General features: G+C 37.7%; 1 non-coding gene across 1 annotated transcript; it reads right to left on the bottom strand.

Moving 5' to 3' along the window:
* Window positions 1–11,728: 11,728 nt before the first annotated feature.
* LOC112623994 lies at window positions 11,729–11,854 on the bottom strand. The gene has a single exon (XR_003119325.1). It is a non-coding gene; the product is annotated as a U6atac minor spliceosomal RNA (small nuclear RNA).
* Window positions 11,855–22,293: the final 10,439 nt, after the last annotated feature.

The following is a 22,293-nucleotide window of genomic DNA, read 5'->3' as shown; positions in this document are numbered from 1 at the left end:
ATAGGGAAGCAAGGCCTACATAAAAGCATCGGAATTAGAATCTATGCCAGTTAGATATTGTACTGCACATAATGTGCGCCAAGATCACACTAATATACTACTACATTTTATAATCAAATGAACCTATATTCATTAGTCAAGAGATAACATCTACTCAAGTTGACTGAAGAAGTCACCAGCAAAATATTTTACTTTATAGCTTCTTAACATAGTTAATAGAATCATATTGGCAATAATAGCAAAATATAATTGCCACTTAGCCGTGCTTGTTTTTGTTTTTTTTTTCTGTAAAAGCATAAAGTGGTGTGTAACACCCCATTCCCTTTATCTGTAAAACTCATCTTTTCAGCTTGGTCAGTAATTTTCATATAGCAGACCCAGAAAATATGAAAATATGCAATTGCTGATATTGACTTATGTGACTACAAAGATGGCAATTTCCTATAATCTGATTTAGAGTGTTTCCCCACAAAACATACACACAAAAACACAAGCATGCACATGTTTGTAGTTGATACATTTATTTGTTATACGAATTGTGAATTTTGAAAGTAAATATTCCTGATTTTTTTCCAGTGATATTTCCTGGGTGGTTGTGTCTGGGAGCTGCATGCTCCATCTGCCACACTCTTAAGCCAGACGATCACACAATAAATACAAACAAAGTATGTTTTTATTTGTTATAGAAAAATGAGAATGAAAGCATTTTTGCTACATTTATTGATCTGAATCAAAACATACTAAAACAACCTCTCGACAAGACCTATGGACTCTTCTCCATGCCTACAAACAGATTCTCCCGTCCAATACCTCTTAGAAGGAAATGATGAAGTTGCTGGTACCTCTGCTTCCGTTCAGCCATTTGCTGAATGCCTTAGCCCTTGTCATCACACAGAGTGGCTTCACTTCTGGAATCTTAAATTCAATTATCCTGTTTGACCACAAGCTTTTATCATGACAGCTCAGCCACCTACTTTCTTGCGTGTCTCATCTTCTTTGAGACGTTCAGTGCCTCGTCCACACTGCTGATATTTTTCCCCATCGGTTTTACTACTGTAAACAATATCATTTAAAAATTTTATTTTCTACTTATTTGTTGCTGGTGCATAGAAATACAATGAGCTTTTTAAGTTGTTTTGTTTTAGTAACATTGCTGAGCACAAATGCCAAACATTTATTCCAGGTTCTTTGGGGTTTAGAATGAAGAACACTAGTGCTATTTTTTCTAATCATATTCCTTTTGAAGCTTTTCTTGTTTTACTCTTCTATCATACTGGGTAGGCCTTCCAGTACAGTTGTGAATAAGATGGTATATGTGTCATTTTTTTTCTAATTTTAAAGCCAGTGCAAGCTGGGCATGGTGGTGCACACGTAGAATCCCAGCACTTTGGGAGGCTGAGGCAGGAGGATCACTTGAGGCCGGGAGGTCAAGACGAATCTTGGCAACATAGTGAGACCTTGTCTCTACAAAAAATTAAAAAATTAGCTGAGTGTGGTGGCATGTGCCTGTAGCCCTGGTTTCTTTGGAGACTGAGGCACGAGGATGCCTTGAGCCTAGGAGTTGGAGGTTACAGTGAGCTATGATTGTGGCACTGTTAAATATGGTATTTGCATTAGTTTGTTTAAATTCTTATTATGAGGTTAAGATGTTCCTGTCAATTTTTAGTTTGCAAAATGTGTTTTTTTTAATGCTCTATTCCCCTTGCACATATTAAGATAATCCAATGGCTTTCTCTTTTAACCAAAGTGGTGAATTAATCAATTTTCTAACAATAAACCAATCTTGCATTCCACAACTAAACCCAATTTGGTCTGTATGTATTAAGTTTTAGAAACATACTTGTTTTCTTAATATCTTGTTTAGGTATTACATCTATGTTAATATGTGAAATTTGCTTGTAATATCCCTTTTTTATACAGTTCCTATATATAGTATCCTGTATACAGTATCAAACATCATAAAATAAATTGAAGAGTATTCCTACTTTTTTCTAGAAAATTGGATAACATTGGATTGATAAGTTCTTTAAAAGTTTGCTGAACTTGCCATAAAAGTCTGGGCTTGCTGCATTTGTGAGAAATTTGGATTACCTTAATAGTCATAGATCTAATTTGGTATTCTGGTTCTTTCTGAGTCAGTTTTGGTAAGTTAAATTTCTTTCTGTGAATTTCTCCATTTTGTATAATTTTTGAAAATTTATTGGTTTGTTGTTCATAATGTTTTATTATCTTTTTAGATCTTTAAAGCATCTGTGGTTATGCCTTCGTATTCATCCCTAATAAGGTTTCTTTATATCTTCTTTCTTTTCTCTTGATTAATCTTGCAAGAGATTGTCAAGTTAACTAGACTTTCCTAAGAATTAAATTTTGGCTTTGTTGATATTTATTGTATGTTTTCTGTTTTTCTTTATTTTTGCCCACTTTCTGCTTTCTTAAATTTAACTTTCTTGCCTTTTATCTGACTTCTGAAGCTGGATGTTTCGTGCATTTTCAATCTTTTCTTTTTTAATATAAGCACCTAATACTAAAAACACTTCTGTTAGTAACATTTCAGTTCAATATGTGTATTTTCAGTATGTTTTCATTTTGACTCTCCTCTAATTTCTATTTTTTTTTTTTTACTCATAAGTTATTGGAAAGCATGACTTAAATTTCCAAATGATTTTTTAAAAATCGAATTTTCTTTTTGTTATTGATTTTTAACCTAATTTTATTGTTGTGAAAGAATTTGCCCGTATGACATGAGTTCTTTGAAATGTGTTGAGACTTGTTTTATGGTGTAGCATGTGGCCTATTCAAAAATATGCTGGGTGCTTGAAAATGAATATATATTCTTCAATTGTTGGGTAATATATAAATCCAAACTTGTTAATTGGGCTGTTAAAATATCCTGTCTTTTTATTTTTCATTGTTTTTGTTTGCTTGATTTAACTATAATTGGTAACGTTGCATTAAAATATTCTACAAAGATGGTTGATTTGTAAACTTGTCCTTACAATTTAGTTAATACTTTTTCTACTCTAAAGTTAACCATATTTTTAGGATTTATTATTAAGTATGTAAACGTTTAGAACTATTACAGCTTGTTCTTGTGGATTGAAGGTTTTGTTGATATAGAGTGACCATGTTATCTTTCGGAATACTTTTTTCTTAAAGGTTTTTGTTGTTGTTCAGTGGTAATATAGCCTAGCCACCCTATCTTTCTGTTGGCTAGTATTTTCCTGGTATATTTCCCAACCTTTTACTTTCATGTCCTTGTGCTTTAAGCATGTCTTTTTTTTTTTTTTTTTTTAGATGTAGTCTTGCTCTGTCACCCAGGCTGGAGTACCATGGCATGATCTGGTCTCCTCTTCCTCCCAGGTTCAAGCAATTCTCTTGCCTCAGCCTCCCGCGTAGCTGGGATTACAGGCGCCAGCCACCACTCCCAGCTAATTTTTGTATTTTTAGTAGAGGTGGGGTTTCATCAAGTTGGTCAGGCTGATCTCAAACTCCCGACCTCAGGTGATCTGCCTGTCTCAGCCTCCCAAAGTGCTGGGATTACAGGCGTGAGCCCCTGCTCCTGGCCGAGTATGCCTATCTCTCTCTTTTTTTTTTTTAAATTTAATTTCAATCGTTTTTGGGGAACAGATGGCTTTGGTTACATGGATAAATTCTTTAGTGGTGGTTTCTAAGATTTTGGTGCACCCGTCACCTAAGCAGTGTACGCTGTAGCCAATATGTAGTCTTTTACCTCTTATGCCCCCACTACCCTGCCCCCTGAATTCCCAAAGTCCGTTACATCATTCTTATGCCTTTGAATCCTCATAGCTTAGCTCCTGCTTATAAGTGAGAACATTTCATGTTTGGTTTTCCATTCTTGAGTTACTCCACTTAGAATAATGTTCACCTGTATCAAGGTTGCTGTGAATGCCATGATTTCATTTCACTTTATGGTCTGAGTAGTATTCCATGGCATGTATACACCACATGTTCTTTATTTACTCATTGCTTGATGGGCATTTAGGTTGGTTCCATATTTTTGCGGTTGTGAATTGTGCTGCTATGAACATGCATGTGCATGTATCTTTTTCATATAATGACTTCTTTTCTTTTGGGTAGATGTCCAGACGTGGGATTGCTAGATTGAATGCTAGCTCTACTTTTAGTTTCTTAAGGAGTTTTCATACTGTTTTCCATAGTGGTTGTACTAGCTTACATTACCACCAGCAGTGTAAAACTATTCCCTTTTCACCACATCCATGCCAACATCTATAATTTTTTGACTTTTAAATTATGGCCATTCTTGCATTGTAGTTTTAATTTGCATTCCCCCGTGGTTTAATTTGCATATTTTCATATGTTCGTTGGCTGTTTGTATATCTTCTTTTGAGAATTTTCTATTTATGTCCTTTACCTACTTTTTGATGGGGTTATTTGTTTTTATCTTGCTGATTTGTTTGAGTTCCTTGTGGATTCTGGATATTAGTCCTTTTTTGGACATACAGTTTGCGAGTATTTTCTCTCCCACTCCATGGGTTGTCTGTTTACACTGCTGATTATATTTTTTGCTGTGCAGAAGCTTTTAGTTTAATCAGGTTCCATTTATTTATTTTTGTTGCATTCGCTTTTGGGTTCTGGGTCATGAATTCTTTGCCTAAGTCAATGTCTAGAAGAGTTTTTCTGATGTTATCTTCTAATAGAATTTTTGTGGTTTCAGGTATTAGATTTGAGTCTTTCATCCATCTTGAGTTGATTCTTACGTAAGGTGAGAGATGAGTTAAGAATTTCTCTTATGAACAGCGAATAGCTATGCTTATATTTTTTACTCAGGCTATCAAACTTCGGATGTGTTTGGATTTATTTCTGCTATTTTGTATTTTCAAATATGCCATAGGCTCCACTTTTCTTTCTTCATGTTTTGCCTTCTTTTTGATTGATTTTTCTCACTCTATTATTTTTCACTGTACTAGTTGGAAAGTAATAAATTATACTTTTAGTCTTAGTTACCCAGGATGTTTAGCATGCCTACTTAATAAATCAATTAGTGTTTTTACCCTTCTCGCAGATAGTACAAGCAATCTGCCCACCCTATTTCTACTCAAGTGTTATTTTAATTCTTCCTATATTTTTGATTCTACAAATTAGATACTTCATTCTTTTTGTTTTATATGTTCAATGTTTGTTTTAGATTTCATTAAATGTTAACAATGTTCTTTGCCTGGCATTACTTATGTGTCTTATCTTTACTCTAGGATTTTCTTTTTTCCTACTGATATTCTTCTATAGTGTTTTGATTAATTGCCTTTAATAAGGACTTGATTGTAAAATTTCTTGTTTCTTTTTTTGGTTTGTCTAAATGATGTTTCTATTTGGCTTCACTCTAAATATAACCTACACAGGCTATACAATTTTAGATTGGCAGTCATTTTTTTTTTCTTAGTACTTTGAAGACACTAGTCCACTGTCTTTCAGTTTCCATTGTATCCTGTCTTTGTAATAATTGTTCTTTTTAAAGTACATAGGTCTTTTCTTTCTCTGATTCCTTCTAAGATCCCCTTTCCATTCCTATTCTGTAGTTTTACTGTAATGGTCTAGATGCAGATTTCTTTATATTTATCCTGCTTAGAATTCATTTTAATTTCTGGATCCGAGTCTTGTCCATCAAAGCTGAAAATTTTCAGCTGTTTTGTCTCCAATTATTGTTTTCCCCAACTCCCCATTCTTTTATGATTTTGTAGAGCTTTTATTGTGTGTTAGGTGCTCTCGAGCACCTATTCCTTGTCTTTTCTCTCTACAATCTAGTTGTCTTTCTGTGTTACATCTTGGTATAATTTTAGCTTTAAAATTATATATGAATCCTACTTTCAGATGCGTCTAATCTTCTATTTAATCAATTTCTTGTGTTTTAAAACTTCAATTACTATCATTTTTTTATCTCTGTTAGTTCTATTTAGTGTTTTTTCAAAACTGCTTGGATATTTTTATTGTCTTTTTTCCCCTCTTACTCATAATGTCAATGCCCCCTTTTATTTCTTTAAACATATAATGAAACATTTGCAAACCATAACATCTTTCTTTAACCATATAGATTTTCAAAATACACCTACTGAAGTCTATGCAGGTCTGATTCTACTGTCTGTTATTCCGGCTGACTCTTGCTTATGGTGCCTTGTTTTCTCACGTTCTTAAGGATATTCAAATGTGAGGTTCAGTTTAATGGAAATTTATCTATGGAAATTCTTTGCAACCTGGCTGAAGTAGCATTCTTCAAGACAGAAATTTTCTTCTGTCAGGAATCTGGGGGTCATTACCAACCTGTGACCTTTTATTTATTTTTAGAGATGCAACTCACTCTGTTGCCCAGATTGGAGTGCAGTGGTAGGATCATAGCTCACTACAGCCTCAAACTCCTGGACTCCAGTGATCCTCCTGCCTCAGTCTCCTGAGTAGTTGTGACTACAGGTGTGCACCGCCACACTTGGCTAATTAAAAAAAAATGTAGAAACTGGGTCTTGCTATATTGCCCAGGCTGGTCTCAAACTCCTGGGCTCAATCATCCTTCCACCTTGGCCTGCCACAATGGTGTGATTGCAGGTGTGAGCTACTGCACCCTGCCCCATGACTCTTTCTTTCTTTCTTTTTTTTTTTTTTTGAGACAGAGTCTCACTCTGTCACCCAGGCTTGAGTGCAGTGGCGAGATCTCGGCTCACTGCAAGCTCCACCTCCCAGGTTCATGCCATTCTCCTGCCTCAGCTTCTCGAGTAGCTGGGACTACAGGTGCCCACCACCACGCACAGCTAATTTTTTTGTATTTTTAGTAGAGTTGGGGTTTCACCATGTTAGCCAGGATCGTCTCGATCTCCTGACCTCGTGATCCACCCGCCTCGGCCTCCCAAAGTGCTGGGATTACAGATGTGAGCCACCACACCCGGCTGACTCTTTCAAGAGAAATTCTTGGTTTGAGGATTCTTTGAACCACCCTTTTTAATGAAATGGTCTCCTATCAGTAACCTCCTTAGTAAGGTCCTGTGTTTTATCTGTTTTTTATCGCACTTCTTGTGACTGTCCAAATGAAAGCTCATGGTCATTAAAGAGCACAAGATGCTCTAAGGGCAGCAGTATCAATGAATGTTCTAGGTGGCTACTAATTTCCTTCTGATATTTTCAGGGATATCCCCACTTCTGGTTTTACCCTATCTCAAACAAAGCCTCTTAATTCCTTCTCATCTTCTAGACCTTTTATCTTTGGAATTCTCTCACTATTGATCAAGTCCTCAAGATCATTGTGGAGGTATTCATTCAGCATGATGTTTTAAGCCCTGGAAAGGTATCCTTTGTTGCTCCTGACTGTATCACGATCTTAGTTATTTTTCATTTCTTACATATTTTACATACAAACTTTCCCTCCCTCCCTCCTTCCCTCCGTTCCTTCCTTCCTTCCTTCCTTCCTTCCTTCCTTCCTTCCTTCCTTCCTTCCTTCCTTCTTTCCTTCCTCTCACTCTTTTTCTCCTTCCTTCCTTCCTTCCTTCCCTCCCTCCTTCCTTCCTTCCTTCCTTCCTTCCTTCCTTCCTTCCTTCCTTCCTTCCTTCCTTCCTTCCTTCCTTCCTTCCTTCTTTCTTTCTTCCTTTCTTCCTTTCTTCCTTTCTTCCTTTCTCTTTCTTTCTCCCTTTCTGTCTTTCTCTCTTTCTCTCCTTCCTTTCATTTTTTGACAGGGTCTTGCTTTATCACCCAGGCTGGAGTATAGTGGCATGATCATAGCTTAGAATTCTTAGAATTCTTTTTTATCTATGCTCTTTCCCTTGATGACCTTGTCTAAACACTTAAGTCCAAACCCATTAATGCGCTGATTATTCTCCATCTACATCTTCAACCCAGGCCTATGCTGAGCTCCTTACCTGACTTTTCTACTTGGATGTCGAACAGCTCACACAGTGTCTGGTCTTTGCCTCCTGCCTCAAATTGATTTCTTCTTCAATTTTCCTCCTTTTAGCTAACAGCAACTGCATTCTTCTAGTTCTTCTAATTCAGAGTCGTCTAGGACTCCTTTTTTCCCCCACCCCACATTTAATCCATAAATAAATCTCACTAGTTTTAACTTCATACTAAGTCCAGAATCTGACCATTTCTTTTCCCCTCCATGGCAACCAGTCTTATCCACGCTAATATCAAGTCTCGCCTGATTTACTGCAACTGTCCTAAATGCTCCACCTCTCTCTGCTGTTGACCCCTTTAGTCTAGTTCCACTGCAGAGGCTGTGGTGGTGCTATTAGGATGTCATTCAGATAATGTCATCCTTCTGCCTACAGCCCTCCAGAGTAAAAGCCAAAGTCTTTGTAATGGTCTTAAGATCCTACAGTCTGGTTCCCATCACTTTCTGACTTCACACTTCCTTTCGCTGTCTCCCCTGTATTCTTTGTGCTCCACTGGTCTCCTTGCCCTTCCTTGAACACACAACGCATGCATCCCCTTCAAGGCCTTTGCATTTAATGTCCACTCCACCAGGAGCACTTTCCCCAGATCTCTGCAGATCTCATTTCCTCATCACCTTCAGATGTTTGCTCAAATGTCACCATCTTCATGAGCTCTGATCAGACCACTGCATTTAAGATTATTACCTCTCCCTCCACATTCCCTATTCCCCTCCTTACTTTGTCGCTCTACATAGCACTTCTCTTCTAACATATTTCATTTTGTTCAGTATTTGGTGCTCTTATTAGCTTCCTCAGGTAGGGCTTGTTCTTCTCTTGTTCACTGATGGATTCTCAGAACCTAAAACAGTGCTTGGCACATACCAAGCATTCAATACATAGCTATTGAGTGGATGAATGAATAAGTGGAATAATTAGCCTGCAGACAAAAATGGGAAAATTGAGAACAAGGAACAGAAAGTGATCGTTAAAGGACTCAAATATTGCTTTCTTTTCATGGAAGAAGGGGAAGAATAAAAAAGAAGAAAATCATGGGTGATTTTGAAAAGTCCCTAAAAATGAAGTTATTTGTTTTAAAAAAAGTTATCGGGTGCTCCCTATTGATCAAGTCCTCAAGATCACTGTGGAGGTGTCCATTCATCATGATGCTTTAAGCCCTAGAAAGGTATCCTTTGTTCCTCCTGACTATATCATGATCTTAGTCATTTTTCATTTCTTCTATGTTTTACAAACAAACTTTCTGTTTCTTTCTTTTTTCTTTTCTTTTCTTTTTTATGAGACAGGGTCTTGCTCTAATCACCCAGGCTGGAGTATAGTGGCATGATCATAGCTCACTGCAGCCTTGACTTCCTAAACTCAAATGATCCTCGCGCCTCAGCTTCCTAAAGTGTTGAGATTACAGGTATGAGCCCCCATGCCTGGCTCAAATGTTCTATGTTTGCTTTGTTTTCATTTGTGGTGCTCAGGTCAAAATCATTTCGTGTTAACAAAGATCTGATCATTATAAGAAAAATGTAATTACTGTGAGATGCCTACATGCTTACTTCAATTTTATAGAGCCTCTTTCTTAAGAAACCCTGAGAGTGACTACCAGCAATGATCTACCCTGGCTCGTCAGGATATTCAGATTTTTTAAAACATTCCTTGTCATGTGACAATTATGGATTATTTTTATGTTTTCCTGTTAGCACAACGTAGCATAAAAATCATTTTAACTCTCCACAAACTTGAGTTCACAAATTCATGACTTTAAAAACTAGAAAAGTTACTCCATTTCATTTCTAACTTAAGCCCTTATTCCACTGGTGACAGGCACTAAAACTTAGTCAGTGAGGGATAACTTCTCCCTGGGACTGTATCTGAGACATAGGGGAGAGCTTCATGCTGTCAGTGAATTGGAGGGGAGGGGCATCTGGTCTTCTGTCTTCACTGTCTATTCATCCAGTGTTCCTTGAGCCATTTATGGTCACACCATTGTCTCTGGTTGTGGTCCACATACTCCAAGTCCAACTCATTTTGATCTTGAGGCCCCTCCTGGTTCCTTGGTTTTCTCAGCCCTTTTGCTCCCTCATGGGAAGTGGGAGGGTGTAAGACTGTGTGCTGCTTTCCCACTGCTCTCTGGGGGAGAGACTCAGGGACCTGCCTCAGACCTCCTGCCATTTCACTTCTTTAGTCGCCACCTCATGCTGGCTAAGGTGACTTCTCCTTGAAGTTTCTCAATGTCCCAGGCTTCCTTGAAGAATTCCAGTCTCCCCTGACCTCAGATCCCTATCTGGAATTTCTACCAGTTCCCCTCCCTCCAGAGCCCGTCTTGGCTGTGGACATAGGGCAGGGTCTGGTGAACTCTCTTGCAGGCCTGCATCATCATCTGACTTGACTGTTTTCCTTTCCTAATTGTCTACCCTAGCCAATGGAGTTGCAATTTAGTTTTCAGCAATACTCTTTCCAATCTATTGTTTATGTCATAAACTTTATGTGTATCAATAGGCTCAGTCTATTGAAACCCAAAAGCCCAGTTCTTAAAATCACATCTTTGGTGTGCATGCCTGTCATTTGTGTAGGAGTCTCCCAGATCAATTTGGAAACTCAAACCTGAGTATGATTGGGTTCTTTCTCTTTATATTTTGATAATCCCAACAATCCAGGAGGTAGCGGGTGTTCTGATTTGATGAATGTTCAGGAGTGTAAGTAGAGAAGCTCAGAGGCGATTGGTGAAAAGGAAGTATGGGAAAGAAGTCCTCCCCAAATCACAGTGACTTAAAAATAATTATCCATAAGACTCCAAACATCTGTATTGAAAAAGTTCTCACAAAAACATTTTGCATGTTCACTCTACTCTCTATGGGGCAATTTGTTTCTTCAGCTGCTGTCTCTCTTTGCATGATCTGAAAATAATATTGATTTATGATTATTATTTGTTGTTTACTTTTTCCAGTTTGTGAAATAACCACAGAAATGTTTTTCCTTTTCATCTGGGATTTTTTTTTAATATGAAAGGGGGTATGAAGATCATCTCAATATTTGTCAAGAAAAATGTAGAAGTATCCTAAGGAGATAAAAACCATAATAGGTAATCAACTGTGTATTAAAACAATTGACTAAGATTAAAAAAAAAACTTTGAGTCCCCCCAAAGCAGAAAAATGTGATACAGAGGTAAGAATATACTTCTATTGCTATTTCTTTTGGAGCAGATGACTTGATTTTCTGCTTACTGGTCATGAAACCACTAAATATGTAACTTCCTAGGCTGAAAGAAAAGAAGACTAAATGCCCTTGTTGTATTGTGCTCTGGATCTCTGATGACAGCCAAGAGAGTCACTGTGAAAGAAAGAGTCACGCTTAACTCCTTGTGGTTCTATTAAGCTGTCTGTTGGCTCAGAACGCCAGACTTGCCTAAGAACATATGAGTTCTGGGGAAAGTCATGGCTAATCAGCTCTCAATAATCCTCTGGAAGCTCAAAAACCCTCTTCACTCTGGATTCTCTTTAGCATCTCACTTTCCAGATTTGCTGCCCGAGAAGAATAGACAGAAACCATCATAGCATATGGGTTTTTGAGAGTAAAGGGCAGGGTGGAGGCGGGGGATACAGAATAGAAAGCTGTTCATTCCATCTTTCATGTATGTCCTTGCTCCGGAGATTTTTAAGTCAACCCCATTTCTTGTTAAGTCAAACCCATTTCTCCTTCGATGGGATGGATTTGAATCTTTCCCCAATACTATTGTATGAGAAACGAACCATCAACATAGAAAGAATTCTCAAAAGTCAGCGATTTAGCAGTAAAAGGTGCCATATTTAACTTTATTTTATTTTATTTTTTATTTAAATAATGGTTAGATGCCACGAAGTAGGTGGCAATGCCTTAACTAAATGCTTGTTGTCAGGCCCGAGGGCCTCTTCCATCCTTGTCAAGGGGAATGCCAACCTTCTCTCCTTCCGTACAACACTGAAGTCAATTTTAAATTTTTCTTTAGAGAAATCAGTTCTTTGGGATTCTCCAATCACTACCCTTTGTTCACGCCCAAAGCCTACTCTTGTATTCTGATAGTATGAATAAGACCAGACATATTTTCCTCATTACAAAAAAAAAAAAACAAAAAACAAAAACAACTCTGGGACAAGCATTGCTTTGGTTTAAATACTTTCAGAAACTGTACAAATACTGGAGGAACAATTGATAGTAACAGTGAAAGCAAATAAAACTTGGTTTAAATATAGTTATCCCCTTCTTCCCCTCTTTCTTTCTCTAATAATAGAGCATTTATTAGATGAAACAAAGTAGGATCTGGTGTTTCCAGGGTGGGTAACATACACAAGTTGAATCTCCAGTTTCAATGTATAAATGTGTGGTCTCACTGTAATCTTTGTGAAGGCCTCAGCAGCTCAAGATAAGCATTTACATTTCAGAATCCGTGAAAGCAAACTTAAAAATAAGAAAAAGATGCCAAAGTAAATGCAAATGCAAGCGGCCTCTAGTTTCTCATTTAGAAGTTATATATTTGGTATTATAAGAAGACCAAAAAAGACACCTGAAGGGGGCTTATCCTCCATACAGAGACATGTTTATGACCCCACCAGAGTTGCTCCATCCCAGATGTCTGCAGTGTGGTCTGGACATCTGTTTTTAATAGTTTCCAGGCGTGCCAGTGAGAACATTATCACAAATGGGTTGAATATGATTTGCACAAGGAGTGGAGGTTGTGGGGGAAACAGACAGCTAATAGAGGTTCAATAGTTTGGATAGTTCTTAATTTTCATGAACAACTCCGGGAGTGTGATGCTGAGCTCTATACAATTCAAATGCATGGTGCTTTTTGTTAAAAGGGGTATCTTGTAAAAACTTTCCATTCTATATTTGTGACACAGAGAACATCTATTTTGAAATCCTTTTGTTTCTTGACAAAGCAAGATTACCAGCTGTGGGGTAGATAGGTAGAAAAGGGCAATATCCCTCTCGTGTCATTTACCCATGTGCATGTCAGCTGACCCTCTGACTACCACTGCCAGAACCCGGAAACAGCCCCTTCTTCAGGTCAAAAGGTGAACAGGTCCAGAGGGGTATATAGGAGGGAAATAGCATTGAGAGGGGCTCTGCTGACTGTGCAGGCTGACTATGCTTAGCTCTATTCCAGGCATGGCCAAGGCACGTGACCTTTCAGGACACCCCACAGACTCTGCTATTGGTCATTTTCTTAGTGGGCAAGAAAACACCAGGGCCAGTAGAACCGGAGCCTACTGAATGCCAAGCTTGATTTTTTGTTTGTTTGTTTGTTTTTGAACTCAAACTTAATTCTAGGTTAGAAGCAAATTCTAATGGAAGAAAATCCATTAGAAAGGGGAGGGAGTCAAGAATTGTTTTGGAATAGCACTGTGCATTATCCATTCACCTGTGTTCTTCCTATCATTCTTCTCATCTGTGTTTACAGTAAAGATTTTCTAAGTTGTCATTTTATCAAGCATCCTAAAGAGTAGGGTTCCCCAACCCCTGGGCCAGAGACCAGTACCAGTCCATGGCCTGTTAGGAACCGGGCCACACAGCAGGAGGCAGGCAAACGAGTGGAGCTTTATCTGTGTTTACAGCCACTTTCCATTGCTCACATTACCGCCTGAGCGCTACCTCTTGTCAGATCAGCAGCAGCATTATATTCTCATAGGAGCATGAACCCTATTGTGAACTGTGCATGTGAGGGATCTAGATTGCTGGCTCCTTATAAGAATCTAACCCTTGATGATCTGTCACTGATGTTCCATCACCCCGAGATGGAACCATCTAGTTGCAGGAAAACAAGCTCAGGGCTCCCACTGATTCTACACTATGGTGAGTTGTATAATTATACAATTATTTCATTATATATTATACTGCAAATAAAGTATACAATAAATGTATAAATAAAGTGCACAATAAATGTAGTGCACTTGAACCATCTCAAAACCATATTCCCCACAACCCTGTCTGTGGAAAAATCATCTTCCATGAAACCAGTCCCTGGTGCCAAAAAGGTTGGGGGTTGCTGCTCATGAGGACAAGAGAAAAATAAAAATTTGGCATCTATAGTTTTATCTCTATTGATTCCTTAAAACTGTATCAACAAATGTATTATTTTTCAATTAGTTATTCATTCATATGATATCAGATTCAAAAGTATAAAAATATGTACATAGAAAAGTATTTTTCTTTCCCTATCTGTTGGGCATTCTTTCTTGGGGTCACTGATGACTTTATCCCTTCAGAAATATTCTCTATAACTTACATTTTAAACCTGAATATTTTTCCTGGCAAAGTGAAGAAATACCAAGACAATTTTTGAGTTCTAATCTGTTATTGTAACATTCAATAATGTTGTGTAAGTGTATTTCAAAAACCAAGTTACATGCTCAATAAGCTTACTAGGGACCACAAAAGAAGTCCATGGTATAGTTTCTGGCCTCAAGGAATTTAAGATTCTGACAACCAGAGAGATCATATGCATAATGTAAATATATTTTACTGAACTGAACACAAGGCATTGTAATTTCCTTCCCTTTGATTAGGATTGTCTTGACAATAGACTCTTTCTCATTTATCTTTCTATATACATGGGTCCTTGCATGGTGCCTGGCCCAAAATAGGCAGTCAATAAATGATTGTTGAATGAAGGCATGGATGGATGAATGAATGAATGAATGAATGAATGGAGAGTGGATCGAGAAATCAAAGCAATGCTTGAGAGAGAAAATCCTACGAATGGCCTGCAATGGCTGTCGATAGTGAAACAGAGAGTACTTAGACATTGGAATTCTGAGAGTCTCCCTCAGGACAAAGAGAGGAGTGAGGTTCCATGGAAAAGGTGGAGACAGGAAAGAGAAAAGGGAGGGAGTGTGAAAACCATTCTAGGTGTGGTGAGCTGGGTGAACAGGAAAAGCAAATTTATGGTGGCAGAAATGCACGGTTTGCTAACAAAGACCAGAGAGGGCATTGACTTGATGTAAGCATCATTTTTCTTTTGAGATTTGTTGAAAATTCGGAGAGGCATGATGAAACTGAATTGTGATGAGCCCTGAAAGTCAGCAGAGGGATTTGAGCTTTATCCCAAAGGCATTAGAAAGTGATTCAAAGCTTTTGAGCTGGTGAATGCTTCGGAAAAGTAATCTGATAAACCAGAAGCCAGGAGACTGACTTGGTAGGTATTGTGATATTTGAGGCGTTGGATGATAATTTTTAGGAAAAGGTACAGTTCTGGGAATAGGAAAGAGAAATTGATCTTTAAAACATTTTTGGGGGATGTACCAAGGGCATTTGATAGTTGATGAGACAATAGAGGAGAAAAAAAGGAACAGTTTTTGTGTAAACTCAGTTATCTAGAATGCCACTAATCTGATGCACTCACATTTACTGAACACCTACTGTGTTCAAGGCCTTACACATTTCATAGAGCAGATCCCTCAGATACGCAACTGGACCTCATCAAGAACTGAATCAATACAAATGTCCTTATTGGGATATTAGCTAACAAATATTAGCAAACAAAAAGGTTTTCTGGATATTGATCACATTTATTGACATGTTCTGCTTATTTAACTTTTTCAAAGGGGGAAAGAAGAGCTGTAAAATGCTCTTGAAATCAGGTTTGATGGCAATTAGAATGATCCATCTGCAAGGAGGGCCCATTTTCTTGTGCCATCTTTCTCTCCTCCTTCTTTGGTTCTGACATGTTGACAGTCATCCCAACCTCATGATTTTTTCAGTCCCTGGCTGGGGCTCTCTGGACTTGTTTGCTCATAAATCCTGTGCTCTTTTAGAACTTGTGGTTTGTGAAAGATTGATAACTGGTGTCAGGTCCCCTCCCTCCCCAGCCCACCCTCTGTGGTTGTTCCATAGTGGTATATAATAGTGACACTTCAGAAGGCACAGAAAGAACTGGGAGGATTTACTTGTTAACAGATAAATTATTGCTGCAGAGGGAAATGCCATTCCAAGCCTGGGGAACACGTCGCTTGGCATTTGCTCAGGGTTCTTCATAATCTGGCTCAGTCAGTTTTGGTTTTATGAATTTTTTGCTTTTTGGGGTCTAAAAACCAGTTTGGGATGCGTTCCTCTTTCCAAGCCTCCCTTGTTCCATCTTAAAGTGCACACACACACACACACACACATGCCCCATTACTATGTGCCTTTAGCACTTAGTTGTCCATAACAAAAAGTGGAAATTGCCCCAGAACGTGACATGACTTAGAAAATAGTAAAAAAATTTGGATAAGGCTGAACAAAAGCAAGAAAGAAGAAAGGAGAAGAAACACTCCCCCTTAATCAAATCCTTCATTTCCCCTAGAGCAAGCAGCTCTTAATTATATTGAATGAACAGACACAACAGTGTGCCACAAGCTGCTCCAAACAGCTGTGGGAAGTCTCCATTTTCAGGCAGACGTGGCCAGGGAGGAAGACTCCACTGGCCAGTCTGCACATTTAGATCAGGATTAGTTCTGAGGTCTGTTCCTGGGCCTGTTTGGGAGGAAGACCAAGGCTTGTTTCACTCCAGCTGTATTTTTCTGTTGACGTTCTTTTGCAATTAAATATTTCAACCAGGCTTTCAGTGGGTTCTTCCAGATCTGTCATCTACTCTACTTTACTAATAGTCAACTGTGGATGGATTGGCATTTCCGTGAGTTCACTCTTTGGTCCAGAAACCTGCTGAACTTGTCTCCAGCTACAGAACAAGAGTTTTCTTCTCCTAATCTGTCGCTTAACTACAGGTTTGCAAACAGAAAAGAGAACAAACTCACTCCATCGTCTTTCCCTGGTCACCCACTCTCAATTCCAGTTCCCACTCTGATTATAGCTGCGTATTTTCTTAGCTTTACATGTCTGGTTTTTGTGTGAAAAAAATACGAATGCATGCGAAAGAGGACAACCATTTTAAAAATAAATGTTACTGCCTGTTTACAAGATACTTGTCAGCAAGAAGACTGTACTTGTTCTTCTTTTCCTATTGTATTTCTTTATCTCTCTTTATTTATCATACATAACCACAACCAAATTGTAGTACGGAAAGAAACACATTCTGTAATCTGGGTTTATTAAATTTCCTATCATCCTCCTTTTATGTTTCTTTCAACAGACATTTTATCATCCCAGGGGATCTGAAATATTTTCCCATGTAAATAGGCATCTAAACCACCAAATTTTCCATTCTTGTTTCTTCTCATGTAGGTTCTTTATTGATTGTTTTCCCTTTTCACTTTATACAATTGTAAATAAAATAAACTACTAGTTAAACTTTAAATCACGGAATCAATTGTATTCTATTCATTAGCTGATAAACTTCTAATATATTTACAGCATTAGAACTTTCTTTTTGGTCTCATAACACTTTTAACATCAGGCCATATGCTTTGTTAATGATAGAATTTTTGTTTGGGTTTGTTTCCGATAGAATTTTCCCTAGTAAATCCATGTCTAGTAATTGTCTTTAAAGTGCTGTTTAGTACACTGAATTTCTCTTGTTATTTCTATTGGGTTAACAGGTAGTCAGAGATGTTTTCATTTGTTGCCATATTAAAGATCCATTACAAATTAATAATGAAAGTAGCATCAAATTTCCCCCGAATATTTTCTCAATCTTCCACTGATTTAACACTATTCTGCACATAACACCAATTCCATTAAAAAACTCTTCCACTCCAAAGTAAACAATATTCTATTAATAGCAAGGATGTTAGGGCTGTGGCTTGTGGCCTTAGGCTTCCATTCTATTATTCAATCTCTCTGTGCCTCATCCTGTATTAGTGAGGGGACATTGGGCAAGATATTGTAACCCTTTCTTTGCTGCCTTTGACAATGAGGAAGAGGGTTGTTCATAGAGATGCAAGATGAAGATGATGTAAGATGAAGAGACGAAGTGATGGAAAAAGTACTAAACCCTTGAACTGAATTACACGATGACACATATTCCACTTCCACCAGAGGGGCTGAGTCTGTTTCTCAAGCGCTTCATTCGGATTTAACGATCTTCTCCTCAATCACTTTAACTCATCACTTTTGCCTAGAGATTCCCAACCGCTTGCATGTTAGAATCACCGGTGGTGCTTTTTAAAATCCCTGATACATTAGTCACTTGTAAAGTTCCTCATGTGATTCCACTGTGCAGCCAGGGTTAAGAACCAGTGCCATGCCCAGTCATGTGCAGATTAAAATTCTTGTTCTTAACTCCCTTTCTTCCTTTTGAGGAACATCATGATTTTTGGAGAAATGCTTTGGGTTCAGCAATCAACTTAAAAAGGATGCTTGTGGACATGCCAGTGATTCTCCTATCCCAAGGGCACTCATACCCTGAGATGGTAAAACCTCATCTGGGGAAAAGACAATAGGAAAACTAACTTATATCCAGTGAAAGGAGGTAAGTGGCTCTCCTTGTGCAGTCAGCTAACCGGCTGCCTGGATCTTTCTCTCCTTTTTGTAGCCGGGTAGATAACAGCCGGCAGACATGGGGTCTGTGTGTGCCAGTTGCTGTCCCACCCCCCAGGCCTGTGGGGTGGGGCCCCGGGCTGCCCTTCAGCAGCAAGTCCAACTGCCTTCAGAGAGGAATTAATGGAGAGTCCTCAGGTCCTGGAACTGAAGTCCATCTGTCTTGTGTTCTGGGATTCCATGGGCCCCTCTGGTTTGTGAAAATACCTGGTCCAGGTCACCCCTGGTGAGAAGCAGGGAAGCTGAGGGAAGGCAGATGGTCTGGTGCCTCTCCTACTTTTTGGAGCAAGATATTCCAGTGTGAGAAGAAGTTTATTAGGGAATCTCTCATACAGCTCAGAAAGTGAAACGCTGTATAGAAGATCAGTTTTGTACTAGCTCCCTGCCCCCACCTTTGTTTTTTGGTTTTTTACAATGCCTTTTTCTTCTTTTTCTCTCTCTTCTTCAAGTTCATTGCTTCTTTCCTGGTGGAAAATACTACTCTTAAAAAAAAAAGCAAAAGAAAGACAGAAAAGAAAAAAAATCAATGAAAGACCCAATACTAAAAATCATCACTGTCAATAGTTTTTCTTCCAGTCTTTTAATATGCATATTGTTTGTTTTTATCATACTGAACATCCAACTTTTTCCTATATTTTCTTGTAATACCACGAAATAAACATTCACCCATATTATTGATAACTTTTCAGAAACATTTTCTTCAATAAATAATATCCCATGAAATGAATGTAACACACTTACTGTTTCCCTTTTAGAGTTAGCATGTTTCCAAATTTTTATGTTTATAAGTAATACAGTAAATAAAACATTTAAAAATATACGTAATAAAAAGTGTAAATGGAATAATAGCCTTAATATACAAAGATAGAGATCTTACATAATCAATATGTGAAACACCAATTTTGAGAAAAGGACATGAATGAGCAATTATACAAAAAATAAATATTGAGTGACCACTAGATATATGATACATGTTTATATCTATTAATGAACAAAAAGTGACAAATAAGATGGCAACAAGAGGCTTTTTAAAAACTATTAAATTAGCAAATATTTTCAATAATGATATTGGTAGGGTAGAGGTTGTCAGACACCCTTAACAAGAAAATAAATTGATAAAACATTTTCTGAACAACACTTTGAAAATAATCACCTTTCGGCAGGAACCGCCATCTTCCAGTAATTTGCCAAGATGACGAACACAAAGGGAAAGAGGAGGGGCACCCAGTGTATGTTCTCTAGGCCTTTTAGAAAACATGGAGTTGTTCCTTTGGCCACGTATATGCGAATCTATAAGAAAGATGACACTGTAGGCATCAAGGGAATGGGTCCTGTTCAAAAAGGAATGCCCCCAAATGTTACCGTGGCTAAACTGGAAGAGCTACAATGTTCCCCAGCATGCTGTTGACTTTGTTGTAAACAAACAAGTTAAGGGCAGGATTCTTGCCAAGAGAATTAATGCGCGTATTGAGCACATTAAACTCTCTAAGAGCAGAGCTAGCTTCCTGAAACGCGGGAAGGAAAATGTTCAGAAAAAGAAAGAAGCCAAAGAGAATGGTGCCTGAGTTCAACTGAAGCAGCAGCCTGCTCCACCCAGAGAAGCACACTTTATGAGAGTCTAGGGGAAGGAGCCTGAGCTGCTGGAGCCTCTTCCCTATGAATTCATGGCATCATAGGTGTTAACAAAATAAAAGACCTCTGGGCTGTTAAAAAAAAAAAAAAAAAAAAGGAAAAGAAAAATAGACAATATGTCAAATATGCTCTTGCACACATGTTTATAGCAGCACAATTCACAACTGCAAAAATATGGAACCAGTCCAAATGCCCATCAGTCAATGAGTGGATAAAGAAAATGTGGTATACGTATACCTTGGAATACTACTCAGCCATAAAAAGGAACAAAAGAATGGCATTTGCAGCAACCTGGATGGAATTAGAGACCATTACTCTAAGTGAAGGAACTCAGGAATGGAAAGCCAAACATAGTATGTGGGAGCTGAGCTATGAGGACGCAAATGCATGACTGCTAAGATAGACTTTGGGGACTCAGTGGGAAGGGTGGGGGTGGTGAGGAATAAAAGACTACACATTGGGTACTGTGTACACTGCTTGGGTAATGGGTGCACCAAAATCTCAGAAATCACCACTAAAGAGCTTATTCATGTAACCAAACACTGCCTGTTCCCCCAAAACCCCCTGAAATAAATAAATTTAAAAAAAACAAACAAAAAAAGAGATAAAAAAGAATAACAGCAAAGTAATGTCTAAAAATATGTTAAGTATCCTTAAAAATTGTATACTTTTTAAGAAAGGCATTTGTCCTCAAAAACAAAGTTCTGTTTTCAGAAATGAAAAGTTGATACAAAGATTTATGTATAAAGCTGTTTAATGCATTGAATATAGTAATTAAAAGTAGAGGCTAATCAACTCATCTTATACCTCTATAACATCTATATCAAGTGGAACACAAGTAATTGTAGAAGAGGACGGAAAATTCTCAAAATATTTTTTTGAATAAATGTAGCATGAGATGGAATTGTGTAATCGGATTTGACAAATGCTTATCAAAATGACTAAAAGGAACTAACTACTAGTTATCTCTGGTTATTATGAACGAATTTAAATTTTGTTATGTTTACATGTCTTTTTAAAGTTCTCTACAATGAAAATATTATACAATGAGAGAGGGAATATAAGTGAGTAGTTGAGAATTAGCTCCTGATGCCAATTCTGGCCCCATCACTTACTATTTAACCTGAGGCAAGTTATTGAGCCTCTCCGTGCCTTGGTTTCCTCATCTGTAAAATTGGAAAACAATAGTACAAACCTCAATAGGGTTTTTATGATAGTAAATGATTCAATCACATAAACCTTTAGGACAGTTTCAGGGACAGTGTAAGTGCTCAAAAGTGTTAACTGTTCTTAATTTTTTAGAAATCACAAAAAAATTTTAAATTATGCCATCTGTCTCTTCCTCAAAGAACACTTTAGTAAACATGCGTGCATAGAACTCCCCCTTCCCAATTTTAAGTTTTTTTCCTTGGGATAAATTCTCAGAAATAAAATTCCTAAATCCTTGATGATTTTTGCTGAAATTCTTTCCAAAGCTGCTATAAGACATTTTCATGCCAAAAATATGTGACATCACCTGTTTTAGAAAACTCTTACTAAGTTATTATTTAAAAAATGAGTATGTGATGAAGGAAAATGGCTAATATTTTTAATTTAAATTTCTTCGATAATTTTTGAGATTAATAATTGTTATGCTTACTATTGCTAAACTTTCTTTTTTGTAAAATCGTTCCTATCCTTAACTTACTTACTTATTGATATATTAGTGTTTTTCTTATTGACATGTATAAACTCCTCATATGGTAGAAATATTAAGCAACTTTCTGACATAGCAGCTCTGAAGATTTTTTTCATTTGTGGAATTATTACTATTTTTTGGTTTGATATAAAGAAATTTAAATATCTTATTGTCAAATCTATCCCAATTTTGCTTGGCAAATGTTCGGATTGATTTTAAATTTAACAACTTCAGCTGAGAAGATTTTTGACGTAAGTCTATGTTATTATATTAGCCCTTAAAAGCTTTTCAGCGATCGCTATAGGGAATGATATTTTTTAATTTTGGAAGAGAACTTTTGCTCACTAAGGTGACTGGCCAGGAAGCATGAGTGAGCTTGGTTCATTAATCAGTCTGAAAGATTTCTAAAAATTCTGCGTCATCAGGCAGAATCTCCAAGGTGGTAGCTTACACCCTTATCCCCTTCAAAGTACAAAAACGTAGGTTCCTCTCACTAATCACTAGGTAAATGTCCCCAGGGTAGGCAAACTATGACTGAGGCCACATTGACCTCTACCTTGTCAGATTAGGCTAGAAACCACGTGGCATACCTCCCTTATAGTGGTTTGATCAAATGGTCAAGTCCCACAGCACGAAAC

Source organism: Theropithecus gelada, chromosome 4 (assembly GCF_003255815.1).
Source record: "Theropithecus gelada isolate Dixy chromosome 4, Tgel_1.0, whole genome shotgun sequence".
NCBI classification, from domain to species: Eukaryota; Metazoa; Chordata; class Mammalia; order Primates; family Cercopithecidae; genus Theropithecus; species Theropithecus gelada.
The sequence above is the reverse complement of the archived record's forward strand: the minus strand, read 5'-3'. Positions and strand labels throughout refer to the sequence as shown.